The sequence below is a fragment of the Schistocerca americana genome, chromosome 4 (genome assembly GCF_021461395.2).
Source record: "Schistocerca americana isolate TAMUIC-IGC-003095 chromosome 4, iqSchAmer2.1, whole genome shotgun sequence".
Lineage (NCBI taxonomy): Eukaryota > Metazoa > Arthropoda > Insecta > Orthoptera > Acrididae > Schistocerca > Schistocerca americana.
Window position 1 is genome coordinate 853,040,994 of NC_060122.1, and position 16,280 is coordinate 853,057,273.

The following is a 16,280-nucleotide window of genomic DNA, read 5'->3' on the forward strand; positions in this document are numbered from 1 at the left end:
GCTCTCTAACATTCAAGGTACCGGGGTGAATAAGATCTGCTGCCATCCTTAGCCTGACATTCCTGGCATGGTGTGGCCACGGAGGGAAACGATTTGGGGTCATACTTCTCTGTGTTGAATTGAGCTCATGAACTCTTAGAGACTGCTGGTGTTTCACCACCAGCAATACAGGATGGACTAGCTTCACCGCTTGTCATCTGCCCCGGTGCCACCCACTCCGACCAGGGGCCCTCCCCACGAATGCCACAGAAAAGGCCATTGCCGGGAGTCCCGATGCCCCAAGGGGATGGGCATCTACCCCTTGGCATATGTGAGGGGGAGGGGGGGGGGGGTTGACGACGCAGGCGTCAGCTGAGCGATCCCTGTGTGGTCAGGGGGGCTACAACTAACAGGATACTGGTGCCCCCACCGCAACGGACTGACTACTCTGCAGGATATCATGTGCAAAGAAGTCCATGGTCATTGTCGATGCAGAAAGCAACACTGCATAGTGCATGGTGGGAAGCGCACCCAGGAAGGCGTGCTTCCCGACAGATGGAAAATGAGCTGGACTGAAGTGCGATGACGAGAAAGTGGGCTAAAGATCTCAAGGTGTGATGGACACAATGCACCATGTAAGGCGCCCTTCCCCAATTGGCTCGCTCTTCGGGAAAATTTTGAAAAATGGAGGTCAAACCCAACAGGGGACCATCACACAAAGGCAGAAACATGTGAGACTCCTTTTAGTCGCCTCTTATGACAGGCAGGAATTCCTCAGGCCTATTCTAACCCCCCGGACCGGCAGGGGGGAGTCCAGTTGAGAGGAAAGGAGAACAGGTAAACAAATAAGTAAAAGCAACATTTGGGTGGCAGGAAGAGTAAAGAACAAGTGGAAAGGAGGGGGGAGGGTGAGAGCAGGGGGTGCCTCAAAGGCACTATGCATGATGGACACCAGCACTACCACCTACTCATCTCGATCCCTGTACCACAACATGATCGCGACGACAGGGACAACACGAGAAGAAAAGGGGGGACAAAATGGCACTAAAGACCAAACAAAATGAAGGAAAAAAATGGGGCAAAACCTGACTGGCGTGGAGTGAGGCCGAAGGCCTCCCAAACCAATGCCATTTCTGAGAGATCTCTGTTGATCCATCATGGACTAGGGACATCAGCTGGTTCAGTAATTGTCAATATCAATAACATTCGCCAGCAACCGTGTAACTACGATGTTATCTTATTTTGACGGCAACCAGTTCCACCATCCCACTATGCCACCATCAGGCCTATGCATAACAAAAGTGTGTACATCTAGTGTATATCAGGGTGTACAAAGCAAGCTTACAGAAAGTGACAAGTAATCATAAAAGCGCTTAATACTTCAAAATGAAAGTAAAGGTGTTAAACCAAACCTCTGTGTCCATCCAGCACAATACACTAAAAACATGAACATATTTGTTAGTCATAACACTACTTAACACCACATATTTACAAGAGAACATGAAAAAACATTAAAAAGATCAAAACCAGACAGTACACAAACATGAGCTCTGCTGAAACACAGCGTCCCCCCTCCCCAATATAAAATCCTATATAAATCTTATAGATGAGGACTTACCTTCATTTAAAGTAAAATGTCACACAATTATCTATGACATACAATAATATGCATACTTACGGCCTAGGAACTATCACAACTGCTGATATAATTAGTTCTCACAGCATAAAAACACCTTGAAGCAAAACCAAACAGCGGGACTTATTGCACATAGTCCATATCAATTCAGGCAGGCTAGGAAAAAAATCTTACCTTCATAGTCTTGGGTGTCATAGAATTTAGCACATGTTAAAACGAAGGACTAAGTAAGGAACATGAATTTTTTGTTTCCTCCAAAAAAATTGCCGCTCTGAGATACAAGCCTCCAAAGATTACACTGCACATACCATTCTGAAGATGCGAATTTTGGAAAAAATTCTAAAATGCTGTATCTCTGGAACATTTCTAGATATTTTTTCATTTTTTTAAATTGAAAGATAATTGCTTCATGATAACAAAGAAATCCTCCATTTGGACTAATCTGTCCAAGCATTTTCACTACAGCATTCTGAACTTTTTTATAATTTACAGATTTTTATTTATTTATTTTCAAAATGGCAATCCATAAAATTTTGATTATTTTCTGTTGATTAGTACCATATAGTTTTACATTCCCTGAAAAGGAGAGCGTCCACTTTCAGGTTGAAGAGGTTTTATAAACAATTTAAATTTTTGCCATACATAAACCTGTTTTCCTATCACATAACAGGCCCATAAAAATCAAAACATAACCTTATTTAACATAATTTTAGTTTTGAAAGCTGAGTAATGACTCATTTTTCAAGCATTTTAAATGGTTCCAAAATGTATGTGAAAGGTCCAAAGACCTAGTTTCAATTTATACAACTTCTGTGCACTCTGTTTTGTACTGAAATTAGCCAGTCAATGAACTAAAAATGTGTTCCACTGCTTCAGTATCTTCCTTTGATATAGAGTGATGGCTTCCTGTTGAACAAATAGGAACTGGATCACTTACAATCCTCAAAATATTGTGAACAGGAAGTGAGCACTGACAGCATTGTTGCTGTCCTTCAGTTGGAAACCTGTAACCAGCAGCTGGTCAGTGAGATAGCATGAGGTTCACTACAATTTCATTTTAACTCATAACTGGTGCCTATAATCTCTGCAATCCACAAGTCACAGTCATATACAAAATACACCACAAACATCCCCCTTCCCAGGTTGTAATTTTTATTTATTTATTTTATTTACATGCCAAGTTCCATAGGGCCAAATTGAGGAGCAAATCTCCAAGGTCATGGAACATGTCAGTACACAAAATTACAACATAAAAGTAATAACAAATAAAAATTAATGTTTATGAACCCAAAAAAAGTCAGTCCACAAGTTTAAGTACATGCAATCAACAATACAATAAGAATCCGCTTAATTTTTCAAGGAACTCCTCAACAGAATAGGAGTGACCCATAAGAAAACTCTTCAGTTTCGATTTGAAAGCATGTGGATTACTGCTAAGATTTTTTAATTCTAGTAGTAGCTTATTGAAAATGGATGCAGCAGTATACTGCACACCTTTTTGCACGAGAGTTAAGGAAGTCCGATGCAAATGCAGGTTCGATTTCTGCCAAGCACTAACCGAGTGAAAGCTGCTTATTCTTGGTAAAATGCTGATATTGTTAACAAGAAATGACAGTAAGGAATATATATATATTGAGAGGCCAATGTCAAAATGCCCAGACTCGTGAACAGGGGTCAACAAGAGGTTCATGAACTTACACAACTTATTGCCTGAACCACCCGTTTCTGAGCCAAAAATATCCTTTTAGAATGGTAAAGGTTACTCCAAAATATAATACCATATGACATACGTGAATGAAAATAAACAAAGTAGACTAATTTTCATGTTGAACAATCACTCACTCCTGATACCGTTTGAATAGTAAAAATGGCAGCATTAAGCCTTTGAACAAAATCCTGAACATGGGCTTTCCACGACAGCTTACTATCTACCTGAACACCTAGAAATTTGAACTGTTCAGTTTCACTAATCATATGCCTGTTCTGTGAAATTAAAATGTCAGGTTTTGTTGAATTGTGTGTTAGAAACTGTAAAAACTGAGCCTTACTGTAATTTAGCGTTAGTTTATTTTTACAAGCCATGAACTCAGGTCATGTACTGCACTATTTGAAACCGAGCCAATATTGCACACAACATCCTTTATTACCAAGCTAGTGTCATCAGCAAACAGAAACATTTTAGAGTTACCCCTAATACTAGAGGACATATCATTTATAAAAATAAGGAACAGGAGTGGCCCCAACACTGATCCCTGGGGCACCCCCACTTGACTTTGCCCCACTCATACCCCACATCACAGCCATTCTTAACATTGTGACTAATGACCTTTTGCTGTCTGCTGCTAAAGTAAGAGGTGAACCAATTGTGAGCTACCCTCCGTATTCCATAATGGTCCAACTTCTGGAGCAATATTTTGTGATCAAAACAATCAAATGCCTTACTTATATCAAAAAAAAAATATGACAAGCATTCGAAACCTTTTGTTTAGCCCATCCAGTACCTCACAGAGAAAAGAGAATATAGGATTTTCAGTTGTTAAATGACGTCTATAGCCAAACTGTACATTTGACAGCAAATCGTGTGATATAAAATGATCAATTATCCTTACATACACAACCTTTTCAATAACTTTTGCAAACACTGGTGGCATAGAAATAGGTCTAAAATTATCTAAATTATCCCTTTCTCCCTTTTTGTAAAGTGGCTTTACCACTGAATACTTTAATTGATCAGGAAACTAACCATTCTTAAAGGAAAAATTACAAATATGGCTAAGTACAGGGATAACATATGCAGCACAGTACTTTAATATTCTGCTAGGCACTCCATCTTATCCGTGAGAGTCCTTAGTCTTCGGTGATTTAATTATTGACTCTGTGTCACGGAAGAATATTTCAGACATCAATTTTGGAAAGGCATTTGCCAAGAAAGTTATATGATTTCCTGTAGAAACTAAATTTTTATTTAATTCACCAGCAATGCTCAGAAAATGATTGTTAAATACTGTACATAGATTTGAGTTATCAGTAACAAATATTTTTACTACGAACTGACTTTATATCGTCGACCTTGTGCTGCTGCCCAGACACTTCCTTCACAACTGACCATATGGTTTTAATTTTATCCTGTGTATTAGCTATTCTATTGGCATACCACATACTCTTTGCCTTCCTAATAACATTTTTAAGCACCTTACAAAACTGTTTGTAATGGGCTACTGTAGCTTGATTGTGACTACTAACTTCCGATATAATTCCTGCTTTGTTCTACAAGATATCCTTATCCCAATAGTCAGCCACCTGGGCTGCCTATTACTGCTAGTACCCCGTTTAGAACGTTCTAATGGAAACCAACTCTCATAGAGCATGAGAAATGTTTTAAGGAAAGCATTATATTTGTCATCTATGTTATCGGCACTATAAACATCGTGCCACTCGTTCCTTGACAAGGTTTCAAAAACTCTTTTGTTGTTGGATTAACTTTCATACATAGTTTGTAACTAAATATAACACTGGTTTGAGTACAAAAGCCTTTTAGTGTTAAAATTTGTGCATCATGGTCTGAAAGGCCATTCACACTTTTACTAACAGAATGCCCATCTAGTAATGAAGAATGAATAAAAATATTGTCTATGGCTGTCCTACTGTTCCCCTGCACCTTAGTTGGAAAAAACACAGTCTGCATCAGATCATATGAATTTAGGAGGTCTACCGATGTCCTTTTTCTAGCACCATCATATACAAAATTAATATTGAATTCACCACATATAACTAATTTCTGGTACTTCCCATAAAGTGAATCAAGAACCCTCTCTAGCTTGAGCAGAAATGCTCTGAAGTCAGAGTTATGGGACCTATAAACAACAACAATTATAAGTTTAATTTCACTAAATTCAACTGCCCCTGCACAACATTCAAATGTCTGTTCAGTGCAGTACCATGATACGTCTAAGAGCACAAATGGAATACTGTTTTTTACATACGTAGTCACTCCCCCACCCCACAAGGAACTCCTTGAGAAACAACCAGCTAATCTGTATCCGGGTAAAGGAATCCTCTGAATTGTCAAATTATTTAAGTGGTTGGTTCGATATACTAATAATTTCAGAGTCAACATCTATAAGCAGTTCACTAACTTTATCTCTAATATTTCTTATATTTTGATGAAATATGCTAATTCCTTCTCTACTTGGAAACATTACATCCTCGGAAGGTGAGCCCTTAGTTAGAGGGACTTCCTTTAAGCAGGAATACCTATCAGATGACTTCAATCCAAAAAAGGTGCAACTCTAACACCAACTACTACAGGAATATTTCCGTGAGTGATTCCACCACCACCCACTATACTGTCACCTATAAGCTCAGCCAGCCTCCCCTTCCCATACCTATTGAGGTGCATGCCATGGTTAGTGAAACCCAATCTACTGATAGACCTAACTGGCACCACTGAGATGTGACCCATGCCCTCTGCCATCAGCACCCCCCCCCCCCCCCCCCCCCAGCCCCATGTTAACGCACTTAACAGCAGCATTAAGGTGAGGCTGATCATGATGCTGAAACAGTAGCACTAAATGCACATTGTGCCACTAGTTTGAGTAACTGTCTTTATCAGGTCATCATCACCTACATCATATTCCCCGTCACTGTCAAAACTGTTCCCTGCTCCACCCACTATGACTGCTGATCCTCCTTTGTAAAATTCCTATGTAACTCCCTTAAGCTGTCAGTCACTTGGGCCAACCCTGCACTAGGCTTCACAATGCTGGTGACCTGGTGCTCACTCCCCAACACTTCCTGCAACTGCTGGCCCACAACTGTACTGCAAGAACTACCTAGCAGCAGAACCTTCTTCTTTCTGTTAGACTTCGCAGCTAACCTAGGCCTCCAAATTGCTGAGGACTGCTGCATGTTCCCTACATCTACAGCTACATTACACTCTTCTCCACTCAACTCTGACAGTTGGTCAAATCTATTGCATATCCACAAAGTAAAACTGTCTGATTACCTCCTCTTCCTAACTGCCTTCTTGAGTATTATTCTGAATAATATCCTGCTGTTTCTGAGCTAGGCCAAACAAATGAAATTTCTTCTTTCTTACTCTTTAAAGTGCATGTAATATGAGTTCGCCCATCACCGAGTCCAAAAATGTGTCCTCTGAATTCCTTTCACAGGAGTAGTTTGTTTGAACCATTCTTCTTTTATCTGTTCACGGAATTTTTCAATTTCCTCTTTGGACAAAAGAATGAGGGCTGTGGATGTGTAAGATTTCACGACTCTCGAAAAATCCTCAGTATTCTGAATTACAGCTGTATTTGGTACGGAAAGATTATGTTTTGTCACATGGTGCTTCACCAGGCTGCCTACATCATCACAAGGCTCCTTCCTGTGACCAGTAGCACTGCATACCCACTCCGTTGGCACAAGTGACTTTACTCAATTCAAACAGGTGGTAACGATTTTTAAAATGACTAGGAGCACCATCAGAAATAATGATGATCTTCTCTGCCCTGTTTGCAGTTGAAGAATTTTGCACACTGCTAGCAAAACATGTGCTGAGCCAAGTCCTGTGTCATCACTTATAACTGCAACACTTGTGGTCTTGTTTTCAAAACCTGTCACTCCTGTAAAAATTGAAACCTGGCCATAACTCCAATGATACCATTGTACTTCTTGTTGGAGAATTACAGACCAGTTCTCAGCAAAATCACAGTGAAGCACTAAACATAGTTCTTCAGCCTGTACACACACTTTTACTTCTGAAATGTGCTGTTGCAATGTCTTCAGATGCTGGTGTGTTACTGCTTTCACTGACCATTTACCAAGTTCAACAATGAAACTGTCAAAGGCAACAGTTTTCTTAATTAGTTTATTTTCCTCCTGTGTCACATAGGTGACGTCTGCAGAGTTATCTGCTACGTCTTCCACGCTAAGTGTCTGTAAGGACAGTTCTCCCTTTCCAGGGTAGTCACCACAATGTTGAAACAAACAAGTCTCTAGCTTTACGTCACAGACTACTAATGACTTCACATGCCCAACCAAGGTGTCATACGTCACGTGCTCCAGTAAGTTCTTCACAGTTACCACACAAAGTTCACGTGTGCAGTACACATGTAAACAGACATCTCTAGGTGGGTGTGGAACTACTCACATAGGTTGTAGTGCATAAAATTTTGATCTTTCAATGTGTGAAGTTGTATAGTTGCTCTTATAGACTGCAAAAGTTTCTTTAATATTGCAAGTCATGTACCTTTCACTTTCACAACTTTTTGACCTTCAGCTGTTACAGTTACAGTCTCTTTTCTGTTGGCACTCTGGTGAGAGCAGTCCCTTTTATCTTCCACACAAAATGACTGCACTATTTGAATTTGAGCTGCTTCTACAGGATGACCATAATAGGGATCTGGTCTTCCAAAGACTCCTTTTACAGACCTCACATTTCTTGATTTGTCTACCATGTACTTTGATACTGATGGAACAGGCTTAAAAATTGTTTTCTTTGAAAATGCCTCTGGAATAATAGTTAAAACTTGCACCTCCTCACTGTAGGATGCACAATACTCAACAACTGAATTGATATTTGTGAAAAATTCCTGGCATGAGGTGCAAGAGTGCTTCGGTTCATTTTCTTCTGAAAATGGAATTTCTACTTTGAAGAATGTGGTCAGCTTTGCTGTAGTGTATTTATCCATAGCTTTAGTAATTTCTCTATGCTACTTCACTGACCACGGTTTCTTAACAGGACTAACACCTACCTCTGTAGTTCACCGATTCAGGATATTTCGGCTAATTCTTCTCTTACTTTAGAGAAAATTAACATGCCAAGAGCATGCTACGAATATCCAGAAATACTTAGTGCGAGGGCCAAAAGGCGGGAGCAGTCGAGCAAAATATGAACCACCATGAGGGGGAACTCGCAACTAAAAAATGGAGGCAGCTCATTACAGAGTAAAAAAACATGGGTCAATCTGGTATGACTGATATATAGACAATAGAGAATGGTAGATTCCCACCTGGAGAGGACGAGGGAAGAATGCCATGGGGTGTAAGTCCCTGTGATAATACGTTTATCAGATGAAGGGTGGCCCCCTCAAGAGTCGGCCTATGATGAAGTAAAAAGGAATTTGACATGAAACTGCACATCTGCCCCTGGAGGGGTGAGGGGTTACACAGCAAGATGATTGGTAAGCTCATTACTCACGATACCCACATGGCCAAGAATACAAAGGATATCAACCAAACAAGCAATACTGTCAAGATCAGTGAGAAGCTCGTGGATAGCAGAGACCAATGGGTGGTGGGAAAAGCATCATGTGATAGCCTGGAGACCACGCATCAAGTCCATACATAACAAAACTCAGGTGATGAAGCGCCACTTAATAAAGCCTTCTGTGTGAAAAGCAATAGCATTCTGAAACTCCCAGTATGACTGGGTGGAATGAACAACAGAACACCAGTGGAGAGATGAAGGCTTTCAGACACACAAAGAGATCCACCCAAAGCCAAGGTCAAAGAACTAAGTAAGGGGAGATAACACACCCACTTGCTCTCTTTGATGAAGTAACAGGAATTTGGTATTAAGACATTTCAAGATAGTAAGACCAGCAGAGGGCGGGTGCCGCCTAAGGCACTGCAAGGCCCGACAGCGATCACGGGTGGTGATGGTGAAAGGCTTCCTGACGAGTGAGGGACAGCAATGCCGGTGGTGTGAATAATTGTACTAGTCTTGTCATGGACAACATCAACACAACATGACAAAGAGGGGGTAAACATGACCAGGTAGGTACATAGAAGCCAATTAGCATGATGGAAAGCCCAGAGGAATAACAAGGAGGAGGAGGAGGAGGAAGAGGAGGAGGGGGCATTGGTGTTCGAAACCTAACTTTACTACGAACTCTCAAAATTGCATCATTAACAGGATTTCCTGGACCAAAGTGTCAGGAAATCTGATCTACATCTATACTCCGCAATCCACCATACGGTGCGTGGCGGAGAGTACCTCGTACCACAACTAGCATCTTCTCTCCCTGTTCCACTCCCAAACAGAACGAGGGAAAAATGACTGACTGCCTATATGCCTCTGTACGAGCCCTAATCTCTATCTTATCTTTATGGTCTTTCCGCGAAATATAAGTTGACGGCAGTAAAATTGTACTGCAGTCAGTCTCAAATGCTAGTTCTCTAAATTTCCTTAGTAGTGATTCACAAAAAGAACGCGTCCTTTCCTCTAGAGACTCCCACCAGAGTTCCTGAAGCATATCCGTAACACTCGCGTGATGATTAAACCTACCAGTAACAAATCTAGCAGCCTGCCTCTGAATTTCTTCTATGTCCTCCCTCAATCTGACCTGATAGGGATCCCAAACACTCTAACAGTACTCACGAATAGGTCGTATTAGTGTTTTATAAGCAGTCTCCTTTACAGATGAACCACATCTTACCAAAATTCTACCAATGAACTGAAGACGACTATCCACCTTCCCCACAACTGCCATTACATGCTCGTCCCACTTCGTACACCACAGCATCATCAGCAAACAGCCGCACATTGCTATCCACCCTATCCAAAAGATCACTTATGTAGATAGAAAACAACAGCGGACCTACCACACTTCCTTGGGCACTCCAGATGATACCCTCACCTCCAACGAACACTCACCATCGAGGGCAACGTACTGGGTTCTATTACTTAAGAAGTCTTCGAGCCACTCACATACTTGGGAACCAATCACATTTGCTCGTATCTTAGTTGAGAGTCTGCAGTGGGGCACCGAGTCAAACACTTTCCGGAAGTCAAGGAATATGGCATTCGTCTGATACCCTTCATCCATGGTTCGCAAGATATCATGTGAAAAAAGGGCGAGTTGCGTTTCGCAGGAGCGATGCTTTCTAAAGCCGTGCTGATGCATGGACAGCAACTTCTCTGTCTCAAGGAAATTCATTATATTCGAACTGAGAATATGTTCGAGAATCCTGCAACAAACCAATATTAAGGATATTGGCCTGTAATTTTGAGGATCCGTCCTTCTAACCTTCTTATATACAGGCGTGACCTGCGCTTTTTTCCAGTCGCTCGGGACTTTAAATTGGGCAAGAGATTCGCGATAAATGCAAGCTAAGTAAGGAGCCAATGCAGTAGAGTACTCTCTGTAAAACCAAATTGGAATCCATCAGGACCTGGCGATTTATTTATTTTCAACCCATTCAGCTGCTTCACAACCCCAGGGATGTCTATCACTATGTCCTCCATACGGGAATCTGTACGAGACTCAAATGACAGTATGTTTGTACGATTCTCCTGCGTGAAAGATTTCTCAAATGCTAAATTTAAAATTTCAGCTTTCGTTTTGCTGTCTTCCTTTGCCAGGCCAGACTGATCAGCAAGTGACTGGATGGAAGCCTTCGACCCACTTACCGATTTTACGTAAGACCAGAATTTCCTTGGGTTTTCAGCAAGATCTTTTGCTAAGGTATGACAGTGGTAGAAGTTGAATGCTTCGCGCATCGCTCTTTTTACAGCAGCACGAATCTCTACTAACTTTTGCCAGTCCTCATTCTCCCGATCTTTCTTGTACCACGAGTGCAGCTGCCTTTGCTTCCTGAGCATTATCCGAATTGCGCTGTTAAACCATGGTGGGTCTTTTCTGTCCGTAACCCACTTTTTCGGCACATACTTGTCCGATGCGTGATTTACAATGTGTTTAAAATTTGCCCATAATTCATCCACATCCATCGTACCAGAAATAAATGAAGTGGATTCATTTACTAAGTGGGATGCTAAAAAACGGCTTATCTGCTCTTTCTAGTAAGAATACCCTCCTAGCCTTCTTGACCAACTCTTTAACTTTTGTTACTATAGTCGTAATGACAACATCATGATCACTAATCCCTGTCTCAACACTGACACCGTTGATGAGGTCTGGTCTGTTCGTGGCTACCAGATCTAAAATATTTCCATTACGCGCTGGCTGTCGATTTAGCTGCTCAAAACAGTTTTCAGGTAACGTGATCAAAAGTAATTCACATGACGGCTTGTCTGTACCACCTGCAATGAATCCATAGACATCCCAGTCTATACTAGGTAGGTTGAACTCGCCTCCGACTAATATAGCATGATCCGGGTACTTCTGCGATACAGAATGCAGAGTCCCTTTGAATGATTCTAGAACCGTCACGGTTGAACCTGGTGGCCGGTAATAACACCCCACAATTAACTTTATTTCCCCTAGCCCTGTTAAACGTGTCCAGATAACTTCACAATCACACTCTACTTCGACCTCAGTAGACAATATTTTTGTCAACAGCAATGAAGACACCACCTCCTACGGTGTCTAATCTGTCTTTCCGACACGCGTTCCAACCCTCACTAAATATTTCAGAACTTCCTATCTCAGGGTTGAGCCAGGTCTCAGTCCCGAGAATAATTTGTGCGCCACACGCTTCCTGGAGGGCAGTAAATTCAGGAACTGGAAATATGGAAGCGTCCGATCCCACCCGTCTGCTTTGACCCATGACATCACAAATATGGCGGAAACAAAAACAGAGACACACACACTTTCCACAAGAAGCCTAATGACACTAACGGGACAAGCGCTGGAAATGAGGTGTTTTGGGTGGGGGGCAAACTAAATATAAACAAATTTAGACATCTTGCATAGCTACAACGTGAAAGTGAAGACAGCCATGCGTGAATACCCACCCACCTCCCCAGGGGTTGTAACCCCTGCAACCCATAGAAGATAAAGATGCTTCAGTAGCTGATTAGTGTTTCTTGTCTTTTAAAAAAAAAAAAATCTCATGGGATAGAACGAACTGATCAGAAAGATAAATATAATAAACTAAAAAAGAAATTGGAGGAAACATAATTAAAATAAGTAATAAGTGTTTTTAAATTAAAAAAAAGAAAAAAAACCTCACGAGATAGAACGAACAGATCAGAAAAGTAAATAAAATAAGATAAAACAGAACTGGAGACAGCCACACTCAAACCAAACTCCGCGCTGTCATGACGTCACACACAACACCCTTACGTCACGGGTCAAAGCCGACGCGTGGGATCGGACGCTTCTGTCGACCCCAGGAACTTTAGTCCGAACACTTTGAAAATTTACGCTAATATCTTGACAGCTGAAGTGCCTTTACACTGAGCGCATCCTGATTTCCCTGCCTGCACGTCGACTGGTGAGTGTTCATCAGGACACCTCACACTACAGCCTAGCCTAAAAAAAAAAAACCATGTGCACGCCACAAGTACTCTGCTACCCCAGCAGCCGCTTCCTTTGTGTAGTGCCCCCTTGACCTATCTAGGGGCGTCCTACAATTCCCCACTCAATAGCGCAAGTCTAGAAATCTGCAGCCAAGACCGTCACAGAGTCGACGAAGCCTCTGGTTGAGACCCTCCAGTGGCTTCAACGACTCTGTGACGGTCTTGGCTGCAGATTTCTAGACTTGCGCTATTGGGTGGGGAATTGCAGGATGCCCCTAGACAGGTCAGGGGTGCACTACACACTAAACACGTTACCAAGTGGAATGGCTGCTTCAAAGTTGAGAACCATTAAATATTTCATAACTGCAATACAAATTAATGAAAAAGCAATACCAACTGGCCTGTAAGCAAAATGAAGTGACTAGCAGGAAAAAACTTCAGTTAAGTAAGTTTTCCCATACAAACATTCTTAACCTACCATCGTCTGTCACATTTTTATTGATAATCATGCAGTGTCATTTCACACACTAATATCCTGCCTTTTCTTGCATATGTTATCTCATCTCACAGGGCAGAGGTTTCATACTACATCATTATGCCTGCACAACTGGTTGCATTATTGTACCCTATATAGTGATCTGTGACTCACATTCAGACCCCAGCATCTCACAACATTCTTCCACAAAATATTCCACAGTTGAAAGAGTCACAATGACAGGATAAATCATAATTACACAGAGGGAATTTCTCAATGAAACTGTTGCTAACATGTTATTCCTATGCGGATAAGTTCCCCCTGAGTAAAATTTGAAAGCCTTTTTATGGAAAAATAAAATGTGATTACCTATTTAAAGAAGGCATAAAGGGGAGAAACACACAACAGAGCCAGTGAATAGCATTCTGCATTACATACCATGATTCTACCACCACACACGGTTAGGTAAACTTGGGAGTAAAAATTTAGATCATTATGCGCTTCATGAATACACAGTTAACGATTAAGTGGCTAATTCATTGCTAAATTTCATCATTTCGTTGTTTTTCTATGAAATACAAAACCACAGGGAAACACTGGTACACAAAATGAAATCGGGCAGAACTACACTTAACGTGTGATGTCAAGCACGCTAACACTTGTGTACTAAACTGTTTTAAAATTGGCTGGCAGCGTCTGCAAGAAGGCACATATAAGGTATTACAGTTCCAAATCTTTATACTCAACATTTCTGTAACTATGTTTATCATGCGTTAGAAATACATTTCCCTAAATTCTGTAAGGAACGATAACATTTAATAACTCATTCCACATGTAATAGTTCGGGTTTTCCCCTCAATTTTAAATATGATGCAATGAATTCCGCTAGACTTTGAAAGTTTACAGACAAATATTACGTGTCATGGAAAGGACCTACACTAAATAAAAATCGAACGATATTCACAGAAAATATTTACCAGCTGATGTCCTGTTATATGCAGCGTAATGGCAAATACTGTCTCGGTATCTTCGCGTTCTCACGCCTATGCCAGTTTATTTGCACGTTGTTTTGATTGAAGCACCTTTTATCTCTAAGACACACGGTGTTTCACAAGAAACCATGAACAGAGTATTTACCCCGGTGTTTTTTAATCCATCTTCACTAACTATGCATATTCGAACTTTCCGAACTACATCCTCATTCAAACCCGTGCGCACAAACAATTCTACTTACATAGATATAACACTCTCTCCCTCCCACTCACCAAAGTTAATAATATTGTTTATAAATCCTTGAATCATTTTGCATTATGATATAAATAAGACAGTTTATAAACCGGTAGGCAGTACACACAATTTAGATAACATCATTTGAAAATAAATCTTAATTACGTGCAAATTCAGAGAAAATTTATATGCACTCGCACAGACATTACTCCCCTCACACTACCCCTCCACCACATCTAATACTCTACAAACCATGTAAAATGAATGGCCGAGGTATTTCAGTTGCACCACATTTTAGCGTTTCTTCCCGTCCTGTACACGCATATTCCTTGATTGACTCTGTCCAAGCTGCAGTTGTCACGTGCGCCTAGATTCCTCACCTAATACTTCTCTTTATTTATTTATATAGTTGGCGCCTTCAAAAGTCTGTCACTTCGGTTGTTCAGAATTTTTGTGACTCTCTCCCATTCGTATTGCCTTTGTTTTTATACCCAATTCAATTCAATCTCTTTATTCACCTGTTAACAATATACATTTTATGGATGCAGTCAATTCAGAGCCAGGGTTAGTTATAACAAAGTAGCTTACATTTAACTCATTTACAAACTTACATGAAAATACAATAATCTTACATCAATATTGGTAAATAAACTCCTTTTTTGTATTCAGATATTCTTCAATGTTGTAAAAGCAATGTGTTATTAAAATTACTTTAATTCTAAAGAAATTCTTTAAATTTGTTTCTTGTAGCAGGCAATGGACTAAAAAGTATTTTGGGTTAATAATGGACACATTTTTGGTAATGTGTTTCTTTGCAGGTGCCTGTGTGAAAATTATTTCCGTTTCTTGTTTTGCAGTTTTGAATCTGATTGTTCGGTGTTTAACATTCCTAGTGAGTTTTCAAGAAGTACATACATTCATAAATTTATAAGTTAAGAAGTGCCATTATTTTAAATTCTTTAAATATCTCCCTGTATAGCTCGCTATGGGGAATTCCTTTCATCATTACGATAGCCCTTTTCTTAAGCTTGAAAGTTCCTTTTGCCATACCATTACTTTCTCAGAAGATCGCTCATTAAGAAAGCTATCTTATTCATGCATTCACAAGCAATATTGTTCGGTATTTGATAACGAACTTAAGTGTACAACCATATAAAGGCAAAGCACAGAAAACTAAACGATAACTGTAAATAACAGTAACTAGCTCCAGTCTTTGAAATTTTGATAATTACAGCATTATGTCTGTTGACATGCTCGGTCTCCAACACGCTCATGATCCAGCACCGTCGTTCTGGCGAGTTTTGTTGCATGACAGTTGTTCTATTTTTCCAACTGCAACCTCATAGTTGCTGTCAGTATGCGGCTACCTGTATATTTAGTTTTCCCACTTCAGTTACTAGCTGCTCCATGGTATGTTCGTCCAATGCATGCTGTTAGTGACAAGTATTCGTGTATGCTCCAGGACCAGTAACGTGAGCTTCCATTTCCTTGCCTGTTCCTGCATCCTTGTCTTGACTGTTGCTGATTTTTGCACATGTACGAGTGTAAGTCAATTATTATCTGCAAAGTAGTTATAAAATTTTATTGTAATCAAATAGGAAATTCACAAGAACATCATTTTTCGACATAGTCTCCTTGCGTTTCAATGTAGTTGGTCCATCGTTGTACAAACTTCATGATGCCCTCATAAAGGAAGGTTCTCGGTTGAGCTGCGGGCCAGGAATGCACTGCTTCTTTGACTGCTTGGCAAATCGACGGCC

At 40.6% G+C, this 16,280-nt stretch overlaps 1 protein-coding gene across 1 annotated transcript in view; it reads right to left on the reverse strand.

The window, feature by feature from the left end:
• LOC124612896 overlaps positions 1 to 14,513 on the reverse strand; it is a 155,554-nt gene extending 141,041 nt beyond the window's left edge. The window contains exon 1 of the mRNA XM_047141358.1: positions 14,271 to 14,513. The gene's annotated coding sequence lies outside the window, so the exon portion shown is untranslated. The remainder of the gene's footprint in view (positions 1 to 14,270) is intronic.
• Positions 14,514 to 16,280: the final 1,767 nt, after the last annotated feature.